General features: G+C 36.2%; 1 protein-coding gene across 2 annotated transcripts in view; it reads right to left on the bottom strand.

The window, feature by feature from the left end:
• Positions 1–16,385, bottom strand: part of LOC311431110 (uncharacterized protein) — a 396,810-nt gene that overhangs the window by 91,240 nt on the left and 289,185 nt on the right. The window lies entirely within an intron of this gene.

The following is a 16,385-nucleotide window of genomic DNA, read 5'->3' as shown; positions in this document are numbered from 1 at the left end:
TTCAAAGTGATGACATTTGTCTTCCCAAGAAAACATTACATGTGATGAGCCCTGCTTTCCTGAGTGTGGCTGAACACCCACCTGCTGATGGGAGGCAGCAAATGTACTTGCTTTCCTTTGCTTGTGCGCATAGCTTTTGCTTTACCTAGTAAATTGTCTTTATCTCAGCCCATGAGATCTCACACTTTACCTTTCTGATTCTCTTCCCCATCACACCTGGGGAGAGTAAGCAAGTGGCAGTGTGATACTGAGCTGCCTGCCGGGGCTAAACAACAACTCCAAAGTCATCACTGAAGGCACGGGACAACCTGTACTGGGGAGATGCTCATCTTCTACATGAACTGAGAGGGAACAGGAGCTTTTTCCTCCTTACAAGCACTGCTCTGCTGATTGGCAGAGACTTGCCTTCTCATAGAGCAAAGGGATGCTTTGAAACCATGCCCTAGTTTTGTTATTACTGTTTGTTGTTTTTTTTTCCTCGCTTATAAACAAACATGTTTCTTGTACTGATACTAATTGCTTTTGTGTAGAAATGATTTTAACTCACAAAAACATACTTTTGAATATGGAAGAAAATATATTTCTGTTCAATGTAGGTGGTCAGCTCATGTCCCTTTTTATCCTGATAATTACCCTCTGTCCAAAGAAGAATATTCTTGGTCATTTTTTTATAGCAAACATCTCCATCTGCACTGAAATTTGCCTTTAGAGAATCTACCATTCTCTTCCTTCCTTCCTTCTTTCTCCAGATCTCTAAAATTAGCCTTATTTCACCAAGCTTCTTTGGCTACACTTTGGCAGCTGCTATATTTCTAATTTCAAGACTCTCATAAAATTATGGAAAGAAAATAGAAGTGTTTATATTTCACATTTATCTTCCTAAATTAAATTTTCTCCTTCCTTTTAATAATAATAAAATAAAATATTTCCAGGATGCATTTGCCCTGAAGTACACTTCACCAGAACAAGTACAAGTCATTACAGCCATGGGCCAAACACATTTCTTCATTTCCAGTGTTGTAAATTAGGGAGAGAAGAGCAATACCACATCCTTTGTTCAAAGTGCGTACCCTCTGATTGAAATATGCAACGTTTTCCAAAGCACCTCTTAATGAGAGGTCAGTATCATCATTCTGGCACCTCGCATGCCAAATAAGTTCAACCAGAAGGAGGGGAAAAATAAAGCCTCAATTGGTAGTAATCTGTAAAAGGAATCCCATTTGTAAATTTCCTGATGTGACTATTTGTGTTTGTCTGTCTAGGATGGTTTGCAACAGTTGCTCCCTCATCCCTTGGCAACAAACAGAGTTACAGGACTGATATTAAGAAACAAGCTGAGAGATCATTTTTGGCATATCCCCTCTATGCTGATGTTTTATTTATAGTTCTCTTCTATGCCACTGTTTTATTTATGGTATTAAATATATAAAGAGATTATAATGCAGGGGAAAAAAATAACTATCATGGACAACAGAAGCTGTTTTGTCAAAGAACTACACTTGTGAACACAGCCACCTGGCTTAATACACTGATATTCAATACTATACATATATTTTCTTTATTTTATTCAATCAGATACTTTATCTGTGTAGCCCACTGGTGAATAAAATACAGGGCATATTCTAAGGAAATGATATGAATCAGATCCTATCATTCAGGCCAGAACAGTTCTGAGCTTTGCTTTTAAATCAGGCCCTTGAATATCTTTGCTGCCTTGAAGTACATTAGTATTATACAGTGTTTATCCCATAAGTTATTGTGTATCAATCGTAAATAATATATAAACACTTCAACTTTATCTTAGCTTAGCACTACTTTTAGTACTGAACTCATTTTATTAACACTTTTTATTGGAATTGTTAGTAAATCAATCCACTACCTTCTCTTTAAGGCAGTCAGCTCCTCCTAGTGGTTACTCGCAACCTGCAACAAATGCAGACCAGGATTTTCTGTTTGTCCAGTCTTTGCTAAGCAGAGGAACAAAGGTGAAACTTTTTATTCTTAAAATATAGAATGAAATGGGTAAATATTTTGTCCCCTAAACTTACTGGTTATTAAACTGAAACAAATATGTTCTACATTACTTGTACCAAAGCTTTCCATATTTTTCATGTTATGAATCCCAGTAATATCAATGTGAGATGTTGAGTCTGTTTTGATTACCCAGATGGTTGCCTCTATCAATGTATTTTCAATGTATTTTGTAAAGCTGATCAATAAAATCCAAGCTTTTCTAAAGACTGAAGGCTGAAAGTCTGAAACATATATATATGTGTGGGTATATATATATATTTGTAGTAATATCTTTCATTTTTGGACATTCCCTCAATTCAGCAACACTGCTCACACAAGTAGTTACACACGTTTGCATGCTGTTTAGAGTGGGTCTCTGTCACTCAGTCAGGACCACATTTCTGACAATCTGCCTGGTTTTCTTTCCTACTGCACACCTTACTATTCCTGCCATGACATTTCACCTGTTGAAACTGCCTGGTGAAGCTTTTGAACAGCACCCAGTGTTGTCACTACAAGTTTTCAGAACTTCCCCTTTGTTACTTTTGAACAATTCCACAAACCACAGAGAATGGTACAGTCTCTCTCCCCTCCCATTTTCACAACAGACTTGAGGAATGAACAAATAAAAATACACCTGCTGAACTGCAAATTATCAGTGCAATGGAAGAATAGATTATACAGTATATACACAGATTACAGAACAGATTACACACTATATATACAGGCAAAACTTAGCTATCCCCTGGTATGTAAATCTTTTTACTGAAACAAATTAAGAAGCATTTAAGGGGAAAAAAAGTTTAAAAAAAAATAAATAAATAAATACAGGAAGCTGCAATAGAACCAACTAGTAACAAACTATCAACTGCATGCCAGGATGCCATCCATCCAATGCAACAATGGGCAGGACATCCACTGCCATTGCTCAAGTTACTCCATGCCATCAGCAATGTTCAGTGTCTATCTTAAAATACTAGCAAAACTCCCAATTTTCAGAAGCATGTATTTAATGCTTTCTGAGAAATAAAGGATCATGAATCACACCAGGCACCTACAGAGAGAGCCAACCCAAATCAATAGCTAGGATCTTAGCAGGAGGCTTAGAACCCATGCACAGCACAGCAAGCAGACAAGACAAGCTTAATTTCTGATATAAATACACAATGCACCAAGGAAAGCCTATAGGCACTGAATCTTTTAGGATCAGTGTAATTAGCTTACTCAACTATTTTGGTATTTTAAGACATAGCCTTTGTGCCAAAGCACATAGGCAACAATTAGCAGATTCTATCTGTAACTACTGAGAGAGAGAAACTTGTAGGTACTATCTTCAATATTAAGAAAAGAACACAGAAAAGGTCCTTGACCTTCCCACCCTCCCTTGTGATTTTGAGGAAAAATTATTGGGATAATAATTTGTGGACTGAGGCAAACTGCTACAATTCTTAAACTCGTGTGAATTCTTAATGTCCTCTACAACAACCTAGATGTAGTGATGGTCCAGAGCTTTATTGTTACACAAATTTCCAAGATTGGGATTTTAGTTTGTGCTGTATATACAAAAGTCATCTGACCAATAAATCTTTATGTAGTTGACTGTTGAAGATGGCTTTTGGCCAATGCTGAAGAATGTTCACCTTAAAGTAACCCCTCTTTATTTCTGTAACGGCTTATTTTCAATTGAAAAAATATTATTAGTTATTATACTGGTGTCTTAATCTAAACTGACATCGGGGACTTACTACATTAGATGTTACCATAAAAACACTAAGGAATAGTCATAGAAAAAAAAATTAATTTGTAACTCATATAGGTAAAAGAAATTCAAATGAAACACATTCCCCTTCCCTTTGGAAAATGAGGTTCAGGTAATTTGAATTAAAATCTGTATTCTATTCTTTCTCGAGACTTGCCATCTATTAAGGATTATCAGTTTTGCAGAGATATTTACAAGGACAGCTGTTCTATAAGATTAGCCAGTGTTTTAAAAATGCATGTCAAATTTGAATTAAACTCTGAAATTTTGTACTTTACCACAAAATTCACAACCTGGGGGAGTTTCAACTCAGAATTATAAAAAAAAAAAATAAAAAATCTCACATTAGTATGATTTTGGGCAAATAACTGAATGAACAAATTAACTTTTTAAGAAAATACAGAACACATTAAAGACCATGGATATGGATAGATCCAGAAACAGTGTGTACAGTCCATTAGTTTTCTATGCTATTGAAAATTATTTTGAAATCGAATGTGTTCTCTGAAGACAGCTTTTGTCCTGCTGAACTTCAACAGGATGTTTCAGGTGTACCTGGGTAGGGAAAAAGAAGAGAAGAGAAGAGAAGAGAAGAGAAGAGAAGAGAAGAGAAGAGAAGAGAAGAGAAGAGAAGAGAAGAGAAGAGAAGAGAAGAGAAGAGAAGAGAAGAGAAGAGAAGAGAAGAGAAGAGAAGAGAAGAGAAGAGAAGAGAAGAGAAGAGAAGAGAAGAGAAGAGAAGAGAAGAGAAGAGAAGAGAAGAGAAGAGAAGAGAAGAGAAGAGAAGAGAAGAGAAGAGAAGAGAAGAGAAGAGAAGAGAAGAGAAGAGAAGAGAAGAGAAGAGAAGAGAAGAGAAGAGAAGAGAAGAGAAGAGAAGAGAAGAGAAGAGAAGAGAAAAAGGAAAGTCTATAATGTATTTTGCTCAGCCCTGGAGTCAGTACAATTTCTAAAATAACAGAACTGCAACTTACTCAGAAATCAATCTAAACCTCCCTGAATTCAATAGAAATTTCAGTGACTTTAATAGGCTTTAGGTCATGGCCTCATGCATTAAACTAATTTATATTAAAAAAAAAAAAAATCTATTTCCTTTTACTTTCAATTAATCAGAGGACTGGGTGTGATCTATTGGTGGAATAGTAAATAATACAGAGAAAAGGTCAGTTGACTTGGATCACTTGGAGAGGTCAGTTCATATGCAAACATATGTTTTAACGCAGCCAAATGCAAAGTCGTCTATCTAGAAACAAAAAGCTTTTGTAAAATGAGGAAACCTATTTTTAACAGTAATGATTCTGTCTCCAGATTAAGAAAAATTATTGTCATGGTAGATGACCAGCTGACACTGGTGTCCTTCAGTGAGTTTACATGATTTTTAACTGATTTACAGGCAAGGGTAAAAGTGGTAAGATAGTATTAATGATATTGGAATTGATACTGGAATTCTGTGTCCAGAATTAATGTCTATCTCTCTAAAAGGATAATGAAGTATTGGAAGTGATTCTGGAAAGATGCAGCCTTCAAAATGTTCTTAATTGTGAGAGGTGGAAAAAGCACAAATTTGGTTGATCTGTCAGGCAGATTGCCTGGAGATAACTTGCACATTGGTTACATGGAAAACATATTTCTGATAGTAAGAAAGAGTTTATTCTGGCAGGGAAAGGTACAGCAAGTGAATCTAGACAAAATTTGACTAGAAGCAAAGACAATATTTGAAGCAGAGACCTAACTTTGGAACAAAAAGGATATGACTATCATCCAGCACTATGTCACTTATGTAAGACTTGTCTGGGTGTTTTTTGCTGTTGTTGTTATGTTTTATGCCAAAAGAGCTGTGGCATGTTAAAGAAATAAAAGGATTATGTTCTTTGTCCTGTAATAGGCAGGAGATTGAATGTGGTTATAGATGGTTATGTCTTTTCCTTTACAAACCTCTGACTTTGCAATATGAGATGAAAGCATAATAGTTACTCGCTGAACCATATGCATGGCACCTTTTGCAAGTTAGATTTGATAGTTAGCCTATCCACCAAAGACCATACTGAGTTGTTAGGTGAATAATTTTCAAACTGCTATGGATGTTACTATGCCTCATGGGTGGAGCTTTGTATATCTGATGTCACAAAAAAATGACAGATCTTATTCTCCAGTTGGAGATGCATCCCACTGTCCTGAATCTCTACAGCCACAGAAGCCAGGTGGCAAGACACAGACAGAGATGCAGAAGATGCAGAGAGTTGAGCAAGCTTGGGCATCTGTGTGAAAAAGCTTGCTCTGTTTTACCAAGAGGTTAAAGGTTTATGTGCTAGAACCACAGGGTTAATGGTCCAGTTAACAGTCCAACTCCCAGCAGAATTTTCTATATGAGGGACATCACAGGGTCCGTGCCCTTGGACATCAACCAACATAATACAGAAGCAGACCCACCCAGGGGGACCACTGGATGGGGCTTAACCAGCTTCTACCAACTATGAAACAAAAGATCCCAATAAATCCAGCTCCAACCACTTGGTTCAGTGGGCACACCATGTCCCTCCTGTAGGTAGTGTAGGAAGTCATCCCCCATTACAACACTCAGCACAGATGGTTGTCAGGATGTGCCATAAAGCTCTGGAATTTTTGCCTTCAGGACTATGGAGGAGGATCAGCAGCATTTTCATATGCCTTAGGTACAATCAGTCCTTTACTTGGTGCACAGACCAAACACCTTGACAGGGCAAAGACAACAAGTACAAATGGCCACTATCACTGATGGAAAGGTTGTACATTTAGTTCCCCCAGAAGGGGTACCCAGTGAGATTATGTGAGGATGATATAACTGATTCAAGCCCAGGTAGGAACTGAGAGAGTCATAGTTCCACCATAGTTCCACCATAGTTAGACATTTCTATTCTACTTTACCAATCCTTGTCATAGCAATCACAATGAATTAGACAATGATGAACAAATAAAAAGCTAAAGCCCCTAAACACATAAGAAACTCTAAAGGGTACTTAATAAAACTCTTTGATTTTCTATTTCAATTTTTAATACACTCTGTCATAGTTAATTTTGATGATCTTAGGCTAAATTAAAGGCAGTGGGTAGCACTGCATGGAAGGAAAGGTATAAGGGTACCTTAATGGTACCACCCAACATAGTGCCCTGTAGGCAACCATAACTTAATTTAAAAGCACACTTGATATGCAGCAATATACCCAAGTAAAATGGCAGGTGATCCTCAAAACAGAATAAGAAGTAGCTGTTGTAGCCATCCTTAGCCACAGTAAATCTGTGTGAATGCAGTGATTTTCATTAAGCAATCAATAATATATTTTATTAGTTCCAGAACACTGCATACAACCTACAAGAAGCAATTTCACTCCACAGTTTTGAGTGTGAATACCACAATTAAAAAAAGAAAAAATAAATTAGTTTTTCTGAAATCTGGAGGTTTTTGAGTTGTAAAAGTCCAATTACGAATTAGCAAGCTGTGAATAATCAGATAATAATTAAAAAAAAAAAAAAAAGTTTCAAAGCTGCATAAGCTTATAAGCTTTACTCTTAAAATACCCAGAGATTTATGAGGTTAAATTGTAATTGGTGGCAAATGAGACAACTGATGATAGCTAAAAGAATCACTGTTTTTCACATTTAGTTTTGGGACTAATACTTGGCCTTTTGGGAGCAGCACAATCTTTCTGCTACACAAATGTTTGAAATATATACAAATAACTAGACAGCTTTGTGTAATTTCAGGGCACTAACAAATATATCTGTGTTTGAAAACACCTGATCTCCCAGTACAGCAGTGGATTAGATTTCCAAATGTGTTCATCCACCTGCTCCCATTAAAAGTGGATGATACTGACAAACAAACATTTGGAAATCTAGCTCAGTTACAGTGTTAGACTGCTGATAACTATGCATTGAGTCTCATCCAGATCTAGGTGCTAAGGACTTCTGAAAATCTTCCTGGCCTCATACTGGTATACTAACATTGATTAACATATAATAATAGTATTTCATATGGGTAAGATGTAACTCTTCATCATGCCTATAATTCGATCTTGGTGTGGTAATTTTTAAGTTCTTAGAGATAATTTTGTATATTGTTCTCCTTTTAACATTTAAGAATTTAAAATCAAACATAGTGAATTTTTCATGCAGTTGCAAACTCTCACTGAAATGAATGACCCTTTAAAAAATGTTAGGAAGCCAGGCCACTCGGAATATGAGAGGCACATTTCAGTCTGGTTGCATCGGAAGTACTCAAGAATAAGAGTGACTGGTGAGGAATGTATTTCAGGCTTACAGAGCACCTTTATCCTTGGGGCCTAGATGAAATCAAAAGAAAATTGACCCTATAAATTACAAACATAAAAATAAGAAAAGCTGTGTCCCAGAGACTTCACAATCTATTCATTAAATCCTCCAAGTGCTGTTTAAGCAGAACCTTATATATGCAGTGAATATAATATGATTATTCAGAGACTGAAGGGCTAGTTTCAGGAGTAAATGATTGTAGATTTAGGCCTATGAAAACAGAGAAAATCGGGATATGCAGGGACACTCAGAGACCAAAGGAAAGGTATGGTTGCTTTCTAAGCCACCATGCTGTCTGAGCTCCTGTTTGCCACCACATGCAAAAGAGATAATGGCCTATCAGCCAGGACATTAGCAAAAGTCCTAGAAGGCTTGGGTATATGTTTTTATCTAGCCATAAACTTTCAGCAAGCGATTTCAGGCACAGATATCAGATTCTATGCTGGTCAATAAAAAATGCTTACTGGTGACAGTCCTTGCTCCAAACTACCTTCCAAACTATGCTTAACAGTTGCCTGGGAAAGTTTTAGAAACTTCAACAGAAAATTATGCCCAGGAGCATGATAATAAAAGTTAAACTTTCTGGGCAATTGGATGCCATTTTCTAAGTTTGTACCCCTTCTCTATTTAATCTACTACTGTAGTTATATCCATTGAGAATGAAATACAAGAAAGAGAAAAAGTGCGATACTCAACAGTATGGTGAAGGGAACACTGTGAGTATAACAGGTCCCTTCCAACCCAAGCTGTTCTATGATATGATTCTACGATAATAAATTCTTTCTGTAAAATAAAGACAATATCAGTGATGTAGCCATGTACCCATGAAGTACAAGACCTTTAATCTTCTCTTAGATTCTGCATTTCTAATCGTGAGATCTGCTTTAAAGACATGGAGCAAAGTTATATGACGTTATCAATGCAGATGGTTAGATGTGAGCCTGATATTGATACATGTGTTTTGCACCCCAAAGCGCAAAAGCCCACAATTATATATCACGTAGCCATTCCCAGGCTGATAAATTTTGTTTTCTCTGGGAAAAGTGAGGTACCTTTCAAATATCTAAAATCTCATACTGGATCAGCCAATCCCTTCATAATCTTGTCTTCAAACTATGGTTCATTTCAAGAAACAGAGCAAATCTCCCATTTGGTAGGACTGCCAGGAATTCAGCCTTTCTGGAAATGGCCCAAGAAAGATTTTTTTATGGGAATTTAGGAGTGATTTCCTGAATGTAATGGTTGTACCCTGTATTTTAGCATAAATGGAAAGCCAGAAAGCAGTCCTCAGTGACATAAGCAATATTTGGTTATTTAACTCTTAATTGATATAATTCCACAAAAAGTTATTAAGATTTACACTGGCATGATATTTAGGTGGAGTTGTATCAGTACAGAAATTAGAGATGACTGCTTAAAACATTACTGTTTTTACCACTATCTTTCTTTGCAAACTTTACTGATATTGCAGACAGAATCCATGCAGTGCAAATTATCCTCTATTTCAAAGATACCAGCTTTAAAATGAAGTTCATTTTCTCACATAAATAGGATACAATATAAACAAAGGTTCTTAGAGAACTCAACATTGAGACTGAAAAATACTTTCAATCTGTGCTAGTTAGCATAAAACAACATTATGTTTGCCTGAATGGCTATACTAAACATTTAACAACAACAACAACAACAAAAAGTCTACATTTAGAAGCCATAATTTGACTGGTTTCAGTTGCAAAGCCTTTGGATTACTACTATTAAAAACTTACCATGATTCATACCCGTTTCTGAAGAAAAAAGATAGCTAGAGAAAAAAAAAAAAAAAAAAAAAAAAAAAAAACAATAACCTATATTTTTCATTAAATTACATGTGTTTTTTTTTTTTTCCTATAAATTTGGGGAAATTTAAAAGCTTTTTAAATAGAAATTACTTTAAATTTCAATTTCATTTCTACTGTACATGCTATTATTTTTATTTAACCATAGGATCATAGAATGGTTTGGGTTGGACTTAAAGATTATTTAATTCCAACCACCATGGACAGGGACACCTTCCACTAGATCAGGTTGCTCAAAGCCCCTGAAAAAGTTGAAATGTAGAAATTTATTTTCTTACTTGTTTCTGGAAGAACGAAGAAAAAAAATCAACTACCCCAAAACAACAACAACAAAGCAACACCGGAAGGGAACAAACATATTCTCCAGTACAGCACAGTAATCTCTATAGGTATCCAGTTATATCTTTAGGATTACAGGATAACTGAGGCTGTTGGAAGATGGAGAACTCAGGAGGCCTCTTATCCAGCCTCCTGCTCAAAGCAGGCTCAACTGTAAGTTCGAACAAGGGATAAGGTAGAAGAGTTTGTCCGTGATAGTAACCAGTGAGTGATCTCCCTGTCTTTATCTCAACCCATGAGCCAATTTGCATCATATTTTCTCCCTCTGTTCTTTTGAGGAGAGAGTGAAAGGCAGCATGAGTTGGAAGGAGCCTTAAAAGATCATCTAGTTCACTTCCCCTGCCATGAACAGGGACACCTTTCACTAGATCAGGTTGCCCACAGTAATCATATCTGGAACATAGCTGGTTTTGAGCTAGTGGGCTATCACATCTGATACTTGAATACAAAAAATCCTAGACAACAATTTGGAAAGGAATCATCTCAGTCTCTTATACACAGTTTAATTACCTGTCTGAAGCTCATAAAAGATATGATCTCTAAATGGCACCTTCAAATTTGTTTTAGTACATATAATAGCCTATTATAAAATATGCAATTTAAGAGCTAGTTTGTTCTCTGTGGAGCTTTCAGCTGGACAATGTTGTATTTTTCAAATTTTTGGCTAGCCTATTTCACATGCATAAATGGAGATGTAGAGAAATGTAATGAGTTATTCTCAGTAGTTTTATGGCAGTATTACACTTTATCAGTCTTCTCATACTGTTATATTTCTTGGGATTATGTGTAAATATGTGTGCATATATGCATATATAGACATATATACGTGTGTGTAATGTTTACCTTAGTTCATAATCTGCTTAAGAAAAGATTAACGATGGGAAGTACTGTAGGTGTCATTACTCAGTTAGTTAACACGTGTATTAATATTAAATTTAATTTACTTACTTACTGCCGAATCAGCAGCCTTTACTAAAATAGCAAGAAAAAAGTATGGATTATACTCCCTGACAATTTTAAGAGTTCAGGAAATGAAAAGTGCTTCAATCATATATAACATGTGAATTAGAGTATTGGTAGTGCAGAAGCCTTGAAACAACTTCAGTGACCCACTTACTCATTATTCTTTCATTGTTTTAAAGAGATTATGAATTAGTGCTCTGCAGTTTGAATAGCATCAGATGCAAGAAATAGAACCCCTGTGCCTCAGTTAACCTTAAACAAGTTCCTTAAAGCAAGACAGGCAGATTTAATGACTATGATGTCATTCCACAGTATAATACATGCCAGAAAGAAATAACAGAATATAACAGAATAACAGGACAATTTAGGAAAGCCATTTTTAGCTATTTAAAGCCTCAGAAAAATGAGCCAAACTTGTGAGGAAAAAGCTGAAGAGTGTGTAATAATGCATCTGAAAACATTAAGATACGAAAGATTTTTCCATCCTCTTCAGCATTCTGTATTAAAAATCTAATGCTCTGCCAATGATACCTGGCAAAAGTATTTTAACTGTTTCTGCAACCTGATACTGTATATACTGCAGTCCACAATGAAATCTTCGATTACTTCTCTGCATTGTTCTGCTCCCTGTTCTAACTGACTTCTGTGGAAAAAAGCCTTCAGTTGCAACAAATATTTGCACTCCTGCTTACAATATCAACAGTCTCTTCTTGCCCTTTGAAAATTACTATGGCTGTAGCTTTAACTCAAGCTGTAAATACAGGAATGATAATGTGATCCATACAGACTCTATTCAAGTTCCATGAAGTCAGAGGGAGACTTTCCACAGATTTCAGTGGGACCTTACTAAATGGTGCTGGGGGAATGTGAACTTTCAACCAGACATCTTTTAATCCAGTGGTTATTTTTTTCTTTCCTTACTTTCAATGTTAAGCAAACAGATTTGAAGTCATCAAGTGTCAGAGTCCAGTGCATGGCATCGTGGACATTCTATACCACATGTTAGTAAGTCTTGATTTATATTTTTCAAATCAGACTGATTGATAAAGTACTCTGAAGAAGTAAGATAATCAAGCAAAACAGCTAAAAATCCTGTCAGAATTTAAGCAGAGCCCCTGTAAAAAGGCTAGCTGCCTTTTGAGAATAGGAGGAGAAATTTTGACAGCTGAGAAAGTAGTTCTAAAATCTCTGGTAATACCACTGACAAGAATGCTTTCATTTTGCCAGATGAGTCCACCTTAGCTTTTGTTGTCATTTCCATTATTGAATGATCTCCATTCTGAAAAAGGATAACTAGTTATTGATTCAAACATCAGCAGCTTAAATGCTATCAGCTAGAAGCAGCAGCACAAGGGAAGGCAACTGCACGAATACTACTGTACACTCCTGCTATGCGATACTGAATTTCCTATTCTGTCTAAGCAGGCTTGAGGCTCAGCATAAATGTGGATCTCATAATCAACCATATATTTATCCTCACAAAAACCTCTGCTGTTCTTCCTACCTCTATTCTAGAACCAGGCAATACACGTCAAAGATGCAGACTGCAGTGGAGTGCAGAGATGCCTGAACTAGCTTCTTCTGCCGCTTTGGTACCATGAGAAGCAGTGTAGCTGCAGCAGCATGGAACTTCATGCAGGTCAATGTGCCCTTAGGAGAAGGAAGGACACAAGATGCTTCAAGTGCTTGCATTAACTCTTGTAAAGCTAATTCAAGTATATCCTAAGTTGCCTGACAAAATCACACTGGAGATAGCATTAAACCACAGCCTCCAGGTCAAATGATTTGTTAGTTCTTTCATGCTGTGATTAGCTTCAGACTTCCACAGAGTTTGTTATTGATTATTTCTTTCTGCCCCAGGAATAGCTAAAAGTGTGCAGTCTGGACTCACAAAAATAGGCACTGAACGAGCAGTAAGAACACATACAGGCTCCCCTCTAAACAGTTAACAGCTTAATATTACAAAGAGCATATGTATCTAATAAATGAGAGGGTTGACTATAACAAGGTAAAGTAATAAATATATTTTATAAGCATAGTTCTGGGCACTCCTAAGAATCAGCCCTCATGTTTAGGCCTCCAGGAGATCACAACATCTCTAAATATTAATCTGCTTTCCTTTGAGATCCACACACATGATCTGGAGCCTAAACTGTCTGCAATCCTCCTACTCCGTCTGAAATTCAAAAGATCATTTCCTGGAAACTCTGAAGGGAAAGCAGTGAGGCATTTCCTTTCTCTTTCCTCCTTTTCTGAACCACCTCCTTCTATTGGTTGCATCAATAGAAGGCAGTGAAATGTGAAATCTAGACCTAATTTCGTACCCAAAAAAGTGTATATTTAACTTCACTGGAAACTACAGATGTACACCTTTTCTAAGAATCTAGCTCCATCAGAAGCAGACAAGAAAAACTAGCAGATTAATGTCTCATAAAACAGGAGTGTTTCTACCAGTATCAAATGATATTTTTTTCTCATATAGCAATCAGAAAGGTTAAAGGTGAACATTTGTCTTTTTTTGCCACCTAGTCCATCTCCTGAATGAGGGCTTCCTTTGAGCTGCTGAGTACTGCAAGTGCATCTGGAAAATATCAACTAATGTATTTCAAAGTTATTACGTGAAAACAAAATCCTGAACATTTTTATTTTTTTTTATGAAACCTTCCAAGAAAATTCACTTCCGAGACCTGGCTTGAGAATGAGCAGGAGACATTTTTCAGCCCAAAATAATTTTATGAGAAAGGTTTAAATGTTTAGAAAATACATTGGAACTGCAATTTCTCCCTTAACCAATAGCCTCAGTGATGGATTACATGACCGAAAGAGTGAATGTATGTGTATACACACGTACACACATCATTTCATTTGTTTACCTTTGGATCAAAAATAGAATGTTACAGCATTTGTTTTATCATTTTCGATCCCCCTGAGGCATTGTGACATTTGGTACGTTTATTTTTCCTGTTAAGAGATGATTCTTTAATTCTTTGAAGCAGGTGGAGGAAGCATTTAGCAGAATGTTTACACTGTGACAACTATACATCGGGGGGAATAAGTGGGAGTGTGTTTGAACATGCACAGAAAGTCAGAAGTTGATTACATTTCTTACTTCTGCACAGTCCAAATGTACATGTTAGAGAGAATTTCTGTTCCCAGTGCAGATAATAACACATATACAGATTTCAAAGAGGCCAAAGGCATCTTGTCATTAACTTTAATTGAGCACCAAAGTCATGTGTGAGTACAGTACTCTTCCTATTGTCCAGCTTTGAACACGAAACTCAATTCTCTTCCTTGTAGTCAACAGAAAAAAAGGTAAATTTCTCCAAAATTCCTTTCAGGAGAACAACAGTAAAAACCTCTTTCTTACTCCATACCACTTTATATCAGGAAACTTGAAACAAAGGTCCCTGTGCATCTAGAAAGTAGCTACCTAAATGCAGAGTCTAAAAATAATCTCTGTGCTTGAGATGTTTTTGTTCTTGTTGGGACAAGTTTTATGATTTACAATGTGCGGAATAAACTGACACATATAGATGACCTCCTGAGCTCCAGTGTTCTCCTTCCATACTGGAAGGAGGAATCTGGACTTGTTGTATTAAAATAAGGCTGTGCACGTCATGTAGGATATGCTAACTGAAGTCCAGTAAGGTAAATCTAGGAGTTTACTTATGTTTTCTTTGTGAGGTACTGTTAAAAGAACATACTAGAATGCTGTAACCCACAAATCTTAGTCACCCAACTATGGCTGACTCCAGCCCTGTCCTCTTTTATTGTTCTGTAATGAAAGTTTATGACTTTCTTTCCATGTTTCAGCAGATGAAAAGATTTCTTTCTTTCTCCGTGAAACTGCATAACTTAAAGTCTTATGGGATATCAGGATGACAGCTGGGATAAACTTATCTCTATCTTGCTTCTCCAAGGAAGCACTCATCAAACCCCACTTCCTCAGGGAAACTCCAGATTTAAATACGTTTGTCACAGAACAAAGCTTTAAATGTCATGTCATGAGTTTTCCTGAACTTGCAACATAGGTATATGAATGGAGCCCTTTTCCTATAGACATAGGATATCTACTTCACTCAGAAAGACCAAAATTACCTGCATTTCCCTGGACTGTTGGGCAAATTATCTGCACCAGTGACATGGCGTATCTGTAACTATGTTTTTCTCTTTTCATATCCCAATGCAAATGCCATGGTTAGTACAACCTGAAATAATTTTGTTTCTGTCTCTAAAGAGGAAGAACAAACAAACTTTTATCTGTTCTGACCCAGTGATGATTTTTGTTGGTTTGTTCAGCCACAAAAATAGTTTGAATATTCAACCAATTTGCTACTTACACAAACTTGTAGTTTTAATAATCATTACCAATAAGATATTTTTTCCAGCTAGATGGATAGCAAGCAAATGGTTAATTGGGCAATGCTATCTTTAAAGCATGCGCATATATAAGGAAGCAAAGACAGAGGGCAGAGGCACCCACAGAAGGCCAGTTCATATTATCTATAATAAATGATGGATTTTGCCACTCTTTAAATTCCATTCAAAGTTGTTGTTTTTTTTTTGCCACTAATCTTGCTATATCCATATTTTTTTCCATACTACTTTGCTCTTGTTGACCACTGAGACGACTTGCAGCAGAAGTTACTGTTTAATAAGAGTAAAGCTGATGTAATCCATCCCAGAATAATTTCCATCTTTATAAACCAAATACAAGTATATATGTAAGAACATCCTGTATTACTAATTTAGTCTGGTTATATGACACTTTTTTTGTGATAAACTTTTTTATGATAGAAATATTCCAACTTGATATAAAGGAGATCATCATAAGTAATATCCAGAGAGCTGTCACCTCACACATATTTTAAAAGGCAAAAGCAATACCTTGTAAATTATTTAGTTCTTAGCAGGGTCTACTAGAAGAACAGTCATCTCTGTTTCACAAAAGTTTTGGTTTCATACTAGACATTATATTACACCACTCCATATATTGATGAAAATGTTTGGAAAATGTTTCCTTTGAATTTTAACCTTTTTGCAGAACACACATAGATAAGTTTGATATCAAGAAGGACAAACATTTTCTTTTTCCTGGGTAGAGCTGACTTTTGTTTAAAAAATAAATAAATAAACAAACCTTTTTTCCCCCCTACTAAACTACTATTGGG

The sequence above is a fragment of the Aythya ferina genome (assembly GCF_964211825.1).
Source record: "Aythya ferina genome assembly, chromosome: 2".
Classification (NCBI taxonomy): Eukaryota; Metazoa; Chordata; class Aves; order Anseriformes; family Anatidae; genus Aythya; species Aythya ferina.
This window is presented reverse-complemented; position numbering and strand designations above follow the sequence as displayed.